Here is a 9,629-nt window from a genome sequence, read left to right as displayed (position 1 = left end):
TGTTGACTATGACTGGCTTGTGCAGAACCAGGTGCTAATGACAGAATCTCAGGACTTCAAAGAAGTGTCACCTGTAGAGAAATTTCATACAAGTCTTAAATGAGAATACGAAGGGAGCTGCCAACACAAATTACATTTTTATTTTAGTGAGAACTGACATGGATCTCTTGCCATTCATTTTCTTGGAACCACTTCTGTAGACCCCAGCTAATGCTAACCTCTCTCCCCGTGTTGAAACCACTCTTATTTTGCTGTCTACTGTCTTTGTTAACATGTATCACCACCTGGATTTGTTAATGTGTTTATTCAGTTGTGATCCATGCCTTCCCACTGGAATGCAGACCAAATAACACAAGGACCCCATCCTATCCCTGAACCCCTAACACCAGCCTCCACAGCAGGGTCCCCTGCAAGGCCCAGCACATGATGACTGCAGAAGAAATGCAAGCTGAAGTAGTAAATAATTCATCAGTAAATGGAGGGATGAGTTCATGAAACCCCTATGTAAGACCACTTCGTGTGAGTGTAATTGTTACCTGCACTTACAGCAAAGGAAACTGAGCATGCAACTCTAAGTACCTCACTGCAACTTGGCCATCTAATACTCAGACCTTAACATGGAACGGAAGCTCTGAAGCCAGGCGATCTCTCTGAGGCTCATGCTCCTGAGCCTGAAGCAAGTATACCTTATTCACACCAGTCAGAGCCAGCCAAGTCCCTGTTCACAGCGTGAGCAACAGGGTCCTTTCTTTTTATTTAGGTCTCTATTTCCCTTAATAATTAGAAGTTTTCCTATTCACCTAACTGTGAGTGATGTCTACTCCTTAAAAGGAAAATTTAAAGAGGTATTTATAGACCAGTTTTGTGGCACAGTGAATTAAGCTGCTGCTTGTGAAGCCAGCAGCCCTTACCAGAATGTCAGAGTCCCGGCAGCTTCATTCCCATCAAGCTTCCCATTTAGCCTGGGAAGAAGCAGAGCTGATGGCCCCTGACACCTATGTGGAAAACCAGGTTGGAGTTGTTGGTTCCTGGCTTCAACCTGACTCAGCCCTGACTGTTGCCACCATTTGGGGAGAAAACTCCTAGACAGAAGATCTCGCTCTAACTCTTCTCTCTCTGTGGCCTTTTGAATACACACACACACACATATACACACATATATGTGTGTATGTGTATATATTTATGTGTGTATACACTTACATATATGCACGTATATGTATATATACAAAAATATATACATATGTGTTAATAAGATAACTCAAAAATACCATATATATACATATAAATTGTGTGTGCTTTTATTTAGTTATTTTTGGAGCAAAAAGATAAATGCACTATGGTTTGTTTGCTCATAAAATTACTACTATGCATGTTATTTATGAAATCATTACTACTATAGTGGTTTTAGAAGTGTTGCTGTAGAAAGAATTTGCTAATATTCAAGAAATCTAGTGTTTCATATTTTGCCAACCTAAAACTGGTAGACCAGAGATGGAATCAAAAAGTCCATCAATATTGCTGTAAGACAGAGAAAGTTATTAGATTTTCCAAGAACTGCTCAGATCTAAGCATATTTTACTGAATTTATTATAATCTCTCCATGAAGACAAGGTAGATAACTGTTTTCTAAGAACCGAAGTGTAACTCCTCATTACTATCCTATTCTAACTATGGGAAATGTCTGAGTCAGCCATGCTATGTCTAAATTACAAAATTTTATTCTAGAAGTACACTTTATTGCTTTCAAGGCCACACAACAATTAGAACTAGAGCAAGCGTTGCTTGGCACAATTCCTCGGGATAATTGGTTTAATGACTAAGCAATGATGTATTCTAATTAGCAGGTCAGCTATTTCCACATAAATAAGTGTTTCTACAGAAGCAGAGGCAGCATAAAATTGTTTGTTCTGAATACTGCCTCAGCTCTCTTGCTTATGACATGAACTATTGCCCTTGTCTTTGCATAACATACAGGGAAATTTCAGCAGACATACAATCTCAGTTAATGAGGTTTCACATTGCTGATCAACTAGTGAGCTAGGCTCCCCCACAGTCCATCCCACAGTCCATCCCACAGTCCATCCCACATCCTACAAGACCACTACTTCTGATGCCCACCAGCTTGTCAACACTGGAGGTGGGAAGAAAACCAACCTTGAGTCCTCAGGAAATATCTACATTAGCTAAAAGCTCTCACCCAATGCTTTCTTACCCTTAAGTCTTGATTAATTGCCTGCTTGTAGTTATTTCTCTGCTCCACCACAAAAAAAAAAAAAAATTAAGCTTGTCTTTTCAGGTTTTTTTTAACCTGCTTAACAGCAAAGTATAAGCAAACTTACTTTACTTATTTCTGGAAAGTTGAGTTCTAGAACATTTTACTTAGTTGACATTATGTCTTAGATTTTCAGAGACAGTTATCTTGAAGTACTAGAATCAGATTTCACTATTCCTTTTGAGAAAAGTGCCCATTGTACGTGAGGCTAGGAACCCTCTGTTCGAAATAAATCTAAAGGCTATTCTTCACTTCTTTGTGACCAGCAAACCCTCCCCACGGAAGCAGCAAGAAATCAAGAATGTGCCTATTCACAGCCCACCACTCTGGGAAAAGCTGGGATCTGCAAATTTGTATCTCCCCAGACCCTGAGTGTCTTCTATATTCTTCCTGATTTTTTAGACAGATTTAAAAAGTAAGTGAAGTTATGGTGAGCGGGGCGGGGGGTGTACCCTAGAGCTTAAGATGCCCACACATCACAAGAGTGCCTAGCTTCAGTTACAGGCTCTCGCTGCCTACCAATGCAGATTCTGGGAGGCACTGGTGATGGCTCAATTAAGTTAGTGCCATCCACATGGGAGACCTGGATTGTGTTCTTGGCTCCTGATTCTAGCTGCAGCCTAGTACCAACCACTGAGGGCATTTTAGGTGGTAATGAACCCGTAGATAGATCTCTCTCTCTCTCTCTCTCTCTCTCTCTCTCATTCTCTTTCTCTCTCTCACCCTCCCTCTCTCTGCCTCTCAAAAATGAAGTTAGCAAATAGTATCAAGTTCAGATATTACCATGTTCAAAATACTATAGTTGGGGCTAGATTAGATGGACGTATAATGGCAATAGTTATATACAAATAGCTCAAAAAGAATCCCTGCCAAGAAGAAAGCTACAGACCTTGGGAGAAGCAAATTACAAAAATACACAAACAATATGAGCACCAGGTAACAGTTTAACAAGCCACAGCAAGACCAGGCCAGTTCTCAAGCATGATTGAGCAGTACAAGGAGCATGCATTTGAGAAGTTTCAAGGGGCCAAAAAGCACTTAGATGGGAAGGGCCACACACAGTATGCTGAGAATGCTTCAGACCGCATAAAATTGCAGCTGGAAGAGCTTCCCAAACAGTGGAGAAGATGGAGAGAAGGACTTTAGTGTGTGTTTCTGTGCAAGTCCTAGCTGCTGCCTGGAGGAGATTTTCAGATGGTGCTAGCAGGCAGGCTGAAGTGTGTTTAGGAAACCCCCCAGGAGTCTTCGAACAGAACATCATGGTCAAAGCTGGGCATTAGAAGAAGCAAATGGATGAGACGACAAGCAGAGCAAAGTCTACAAGGCTGTAGATTGGCCTGCCTTCCCTTCAGAGCCATCCTACATTGCAACTTTGGGTTTTCTTTGAGAAAGTATTTTTAAAGACTTCCTTATTTATTTGAAAGCCAAAGTCAGGAGAGAGAGAATCCCCCATCTGTTGGTCACTCCTCAAATGGCTGCAGCTGGCAAGAGCTTCATCCAGATCTCCCATATGAGTGACAGAGACGCGGGCACTTGGCCATCTTGTACTGCTTTTCAAGGCCGTTAGCAGGGTGCTGGATTGAAAGAGAAGCCACCAGGACATGAACCAGTGACCACGTGGGATGTTGGTGTCATAAGCTCTAGGCTACTATGCAAGCACCAAAAGAGAACTTTCTGTACAACATTCCCTCCCCACTGATGAGTTCCCCTCTTTAAATCCTCTTTTACAGGGGAAAGCTCAGACTGTATTGGCTGGCCTGCAAGGCCCATCACAACACAGTCTCAGCTGAGCATCCATTCACAGTTCTCCCCACGCACACAGTGTGTAGAATTCACGTGGGCCACCGTCTACCACTCTGCACCCCCACACACAAAACCTCCACCCACCTAAGTTCGCATTCTTAAGCCCTCGTTCTACCTTCTTTTTTCAGATTTACACTTTTTTTTCAGAAATGCTTTACATACACTGAAATTTACCCTCTTCATGTACAGCTCTGTCTTAAACATGACATTCATGCAAATGTCACTGCAATCAAGGTATAACATTTTCCCATCATTTCAAAAGTGCCCTTGTGACCCTGACAGCTCAGCTGTAGCCCTGGGCCACCCATGATCTGTTTTTCATCCCTGTAGTTTTGCCTTTTCCAAAATGTCACGTAAGTGGAAGCTCAGAGTGGGATCTTTAGAATCTGGTATCTTTCCGGGGTCCGCTTTTCTCCTCTGCCTCCAGTCATTTGAGCACAGTATGTCTAAGCTGTGAACAGGAGGCAGAGGATCAGAAACCATGGCAGGAATCCAGATACACGGATAATGGATAGAAAATAAGTGGAAGGCACAGAACTGAAGTTTATGATACAGAAATCAATGATTCCTTAGACACTATTGGTAGGAAGGTACAACGCAATGACTCCAAGATTCTGACCCGGAGGAATCAACAGAGTGATAATCTACCCTAAGCAGACCCTTGGTAGGTGGGAAGAGAGGGAGCAAGAAAGGCAGGAGGCACGGTGCGCTCTGGGTGAGTTCATCGTCAGACAAAGCGCACCTGAACTGCTGATGCGACCTCATGTTGAAAAGATGTGATGTAAGTGCAGGGTCACCTTAGGGCCAAGCTCTGCATTCAGAGTGGCCTGGGTAGGGTGATATTCAGAGCTGCACTGGTAAATGGTTTTACTGAGGGAGAGGTGAGGGACAGGGGACCTGGGATATACAGGAACCAGAATTCTGACAGAGTTAAGGACAAGATTTGCTGTAGGATAACAGAGCATTGGAAGATCAACTGAGTGAACAGCTTCAAGGCAGGAGGGAGTGGCACTGAGCACGAAAGTTAAGACATCCATGTCCCAGCTTCCACTGCAGCTCACCTTCCCGCCAGTGCAAATGTCTGTTGCTTCAGTTGGATCTCTGCCACACATCTAGAAAACCTGGCTTGAATTCCCAATTCCTGACTTAAGCCTGGCCCAGTTTCAGCTGCTGTGAGCATCTAAGTGAACCAAGAGATTGAAAATCATCCTCTCTTTCTCTCAATCTGCCTAATAAATATATTTTTAAGAGAGGAAATGAGAGTAGTCGTCGTGGGTGTCGTATGAAATGGATTAATCAAAGCAAAAAAAAAAAAAAAAAAAACCTGTTGTCTCTCAGAAAACAGCTGAAATGTCTCCTCTTCCAAGAAGCCACCCTGTGCACCCATCCAGAGGGACCTTCCCTCTTCTCTTTCTGAACCATCTCCCATGGCTCTCTCAAGGAACATCTCCTCCTCTAACAACACAATTATTTAAACCCTCTTGGCTCCCTGCCTACAGGATCTAGCAGAGGCTTGAACATACAGGTATTCTTTGTGAAGTAAATAAACATTTAGCAAACGAGTCTCCCGTGTATGTTTTTCTGTAGTTACTGCTGAACCCAATTTACGAAGGTGTATTCATAACGCCACATCACAAGTTATTTGGGATTTATTTTCTTTTACCGCCCACCAACTCTGATTCAAAGCAATTCCAGAACACGCTTACCTGCATGCATTCTAATTTGCTCCTTTTAGCCCATATTTCAAAGAAAATAAAAAGGACTTTTTTCAAAACCGATTGCAATTAAATTTAACTTGAGCTTAAAAATTTATGTATTCCCATTGTCTTTCTTATAAATAAGATAAATCTCTTTAGTATTTCAATTTCCCAACTTTTTATTTTATTGGGTTTTTTACATATATCAACCAACTTCAAAGGTAATAGCTTCCAGAATTCCATGATAAGAAACAAAACTTATGTTAACATCTTTCAGCAAGCCTTAGCTCTGCATTTTTATAGCTGTTAAATCATGAGAGAGGAAAAAAAATGCTATTTTAACAAAATTAAAGTATTGGAGTCTGAGAATGTTCTACTCCACAAGCAGAAAAACACATTAACAAGGAGACCTTTCTAAAGCACTAACCTGACCAGCGGAGAGCAGCCGCTGAGGACTGCCTGTGCTTCCTGTCACCACTTCATGCTTTGCTGGGGTAAGCTACACTTTTTATTGCAGCTTCTAGCTTCAGTTCATACCCCAAATTATTAGACCTGGCTGCTGTCCGCCCCGCCGCCACAACCTACTGAAGTTGTTCTCAACAATGCACCATTGACTTGCTAGTCAATGTCGTATGTGCACTGTCAGCCCGCTCCTGCTTGATCTTTGCACTCCATTTGTCATTGTCATCTACACCCTGCAACTCGCAGACCACACCTCTTCCTGCTCCCTTCTGTGGGTGGGTACGTCCCATCCCTTGGTCCTTTGCATGCCTCTCTGTTCACCCCGTGCTCTTCCTGGACAGCTCCCCGACGACTCCCAGACTTCTCTCCAGGACAACTGTCCCTCACATTTCAAAGCTGAGTTTCTGTCCATGCAAGCCTCTTGTGCACTGTGAAGTTCACAAGCTAACAGTGAACTCCATTTTTTCCCAGATGTACAGCTTCCCACCTGGGGTCACACTGCTTAAATGGCATCATCATCATCCTCCAGTCAGAAATACAGGAAGGTTACCATAGTTTTTTTTCATTTTTAAAATTTTATTTTTGACAATCTTTACATAGGAAGGGCACAAAGGTTCAAGGGCTGCAGGAAAGTGGATAAGACCATCATTTCCAGATTTTTTCCCTATATCTGGGGTAAAGGGGAAGGTAAAGGGAGAAGCCTCACCCAGTTTCCCACCCACCCCAGGTCCCCGATGTGGGGCATGCTCCGAGGGTCTTGCTCAAGTGGTTTTGATAGTTCAACGGTTATGAATTGCTGCCAGTCTCGCCATGCCAAGCGTGATGAGGTCGCTGCAGAATCCACTGATTGACATAGTCTACCTTAGAGTCTCCGTTTGCCCTATTTTTTGGCTGGGGTAGTTGATTGATTTGTTCTATCCTCTTTCTTTTCATGAGGTTACCATGTTCAATTCCAGTCTTGTTCCAGCTTCAAACCCAAGAAATGACCAGCTTCTGCCACCTGCACCCCCCCAAGCACTACTGGAACCTGTGTCCCCTCTGCATTGTTATGGCCACTGCCCCCATTCAGGGCTTATTATTTCCCAGTATCACTGCTCCAACTTATGAAACATATTCCTGTCCCTATATTCGTTCTCTTCAGTCCCCAACTCATTCCCTTCCTGCTGCTTGGAGAATATTTTTTTCTTCTTTTTCTTTATTGTTATTATTTTATGATACAATTCCATAGGCTCTGGGATTTCCCTAGGCCCCTCCCTATATCCCCTCACACTGATTTCCCCTATATTATTACAATAGTACAGTTATTCAGAGAATAATCTTTAAAATGCAAATTCTACCTTGATAATTCCTAAAATAAAAACTTCTCAAAACTCAGAAGGCTAAGACCACAGTCCTGAATATGGAATGAAAGCTCTTCAACAGTCTGCCTTGAACAGGGATTTTCAGCTTAAATGCCCTGTGCTACTCCCATTCCATTTTCATTAACAAGCTCGCCCATAATTAGCCCTGAAACCTTGCCTCCTAACTCTCACTTGTTCTGATTAAGGAAGCATACCATTTATGCTTTACATGCAGCTCAAAGACCATCTCAGTTGAGTCATAGCCACATCCTAAGTTCTCTGAACCTTGCCAAGTCCATGGCCATTGCTGTTCAGTAGCCCTCGTATTGTACCAGCCACTAAATCACTGATTGCACACCCCCTACTCATCAGTGCAACCCACAAGGAAGGCAGTGTCCATTTGCCTTATCTCTGAATCACTAGCTCTAACAAAGCACCTTCGGTTTAGTGAGGCTAGAAGCAAACAATCACACACACAAAATCCACACACATCCTACATCAGCAAGCAAACACTGCACCATTACAAACATCCTGCTTGATCTTTCTTCTCCACTACATTTCCTTGAATCTCTAAGATGATACCAAAAGTAAGATACTTTGCGTGGTAGCCTAGTTGCTAAAGTCCTTGCCTTGCACGTGCTGGGATCCCGGGCATGAGTCCCCAGGTCCCAGAGCTCACAGGAGAGTGAAGCCGCCAGGGGCTCTGGCTCTACAAAGGACAAATCTATTCTTAAAAATGGAAATAGTTGGATTTGGTGCAATAGCTTAGTGGCTAAATCCTTGCCTTGCATTCACCATGATCTTCCAGCTGCTACATTTCCCATCTAGCTCCCTGCCTGTGGCCTGGGGAAACAGTACAAATGACCCAAAGCCTTGGGACCCTGCAGCCATGTGGGAGACCTGAAAGAAGCTTCTGGCTCCTGGCTTCAGATCAGCTAAGCTCCGACCCTTGTGGTCACTTGGGGAGTGGACCAGAGACGGAAGATCTTTCTGTATCTCCTCTCAGTATATTTGCCTTTCCAATAAAAAAAATACATAAAACAAATCTTTTAAGAAAAATGTATATAGTTTCCTATTCTGGTCTATAACATCTTGTAATGAAGCTACTTTCTCAAAAACACATTCATGTATGCTTCTTTAGTGGTTTTAAGACAAATTCTTAGAACTGCTAAGTCAAAAATCATGCAGTCTGCCACTATCCCGTTAGAAGTCTTTATTGATATTGCCAGTTTACCTTCCAAAAATTTACCCCTTTCCATTTGTGGAGTATTCAGAAATCTCTTTATTTCATGCCTGCTTTGCAGTAGGCACAGTGTATAACAGCCACTATTACTAAAACAGACTCAGACCCTGCCCTCATGGGGCTTACAGTCAAAGGAAGACAGAGACACTCGCACCATCACAAATATTGCATTATAAACTGAGGTAAGCTAAGAAGTTCAGGGTTTCCCAAAGATCATAGAACTTTCAAAAGAACCTTTTACCTTGAAGGGTCTGGAAACGCTTCCTTGAGAAAAAATGACTCTGGACTGGGGGTAGGGCCTTCCATATTCAATTATGTGCAATCAGGTTGTAGAAAACCCGGGAGAAAAACCTCTAAGCCAAGGGAGTAACGTGAACAAAGCCCTGAGGGGATGAATACAGCCACGTGGAAACGGAAGCAGCTGCTGTGGCTGCAGCACAGAGGCAGTGCAGAGAATGAGGTAGGGGCCAGGCCACACGTGTCCTGCAGAAGCAGCAGTAGCAGCAGCAGCGTCCACTGCTTGCACCCCCTCTCACTGGCACAGCCACGTGCTAGCACAGTCACACGGCAGATCAACACATGGATGATAACACCATTAACTCTAAGTCAGGAATGCACTTTCAGTAAGTTCAGAACTTTTCCAAGCATACAATTGTCATGATACACATCTTCCATGAGATATGCAGCTACACACAGTGATTTTGTATTTGCTGTCTAAAAGATCTGCAAGCCAAGCTAGCAAAACACATGGAAGACCCCTGGACATTGAGTAATAATGTGCAAAGTCCATTAAAAGTTGCCTTAAGGTGTGC

This window comes from Ochotona princeps, chromosome 3, assembly GCF_030435755.1.
Source record: "Ochotona princeps isolate mOchPri1 chromosome 3, mOchPri1.hap1, whole genome shotgun sequence".
NCBI classification, from domain to species: Eukaryota; Metazoa; Chordata; class Mammalia; order Lagomorpha; family Ochotonidae; genus Ochotona; species Ochotona princeps.
Note: the sequence above shows the minus strand (reverse complement) of the source record.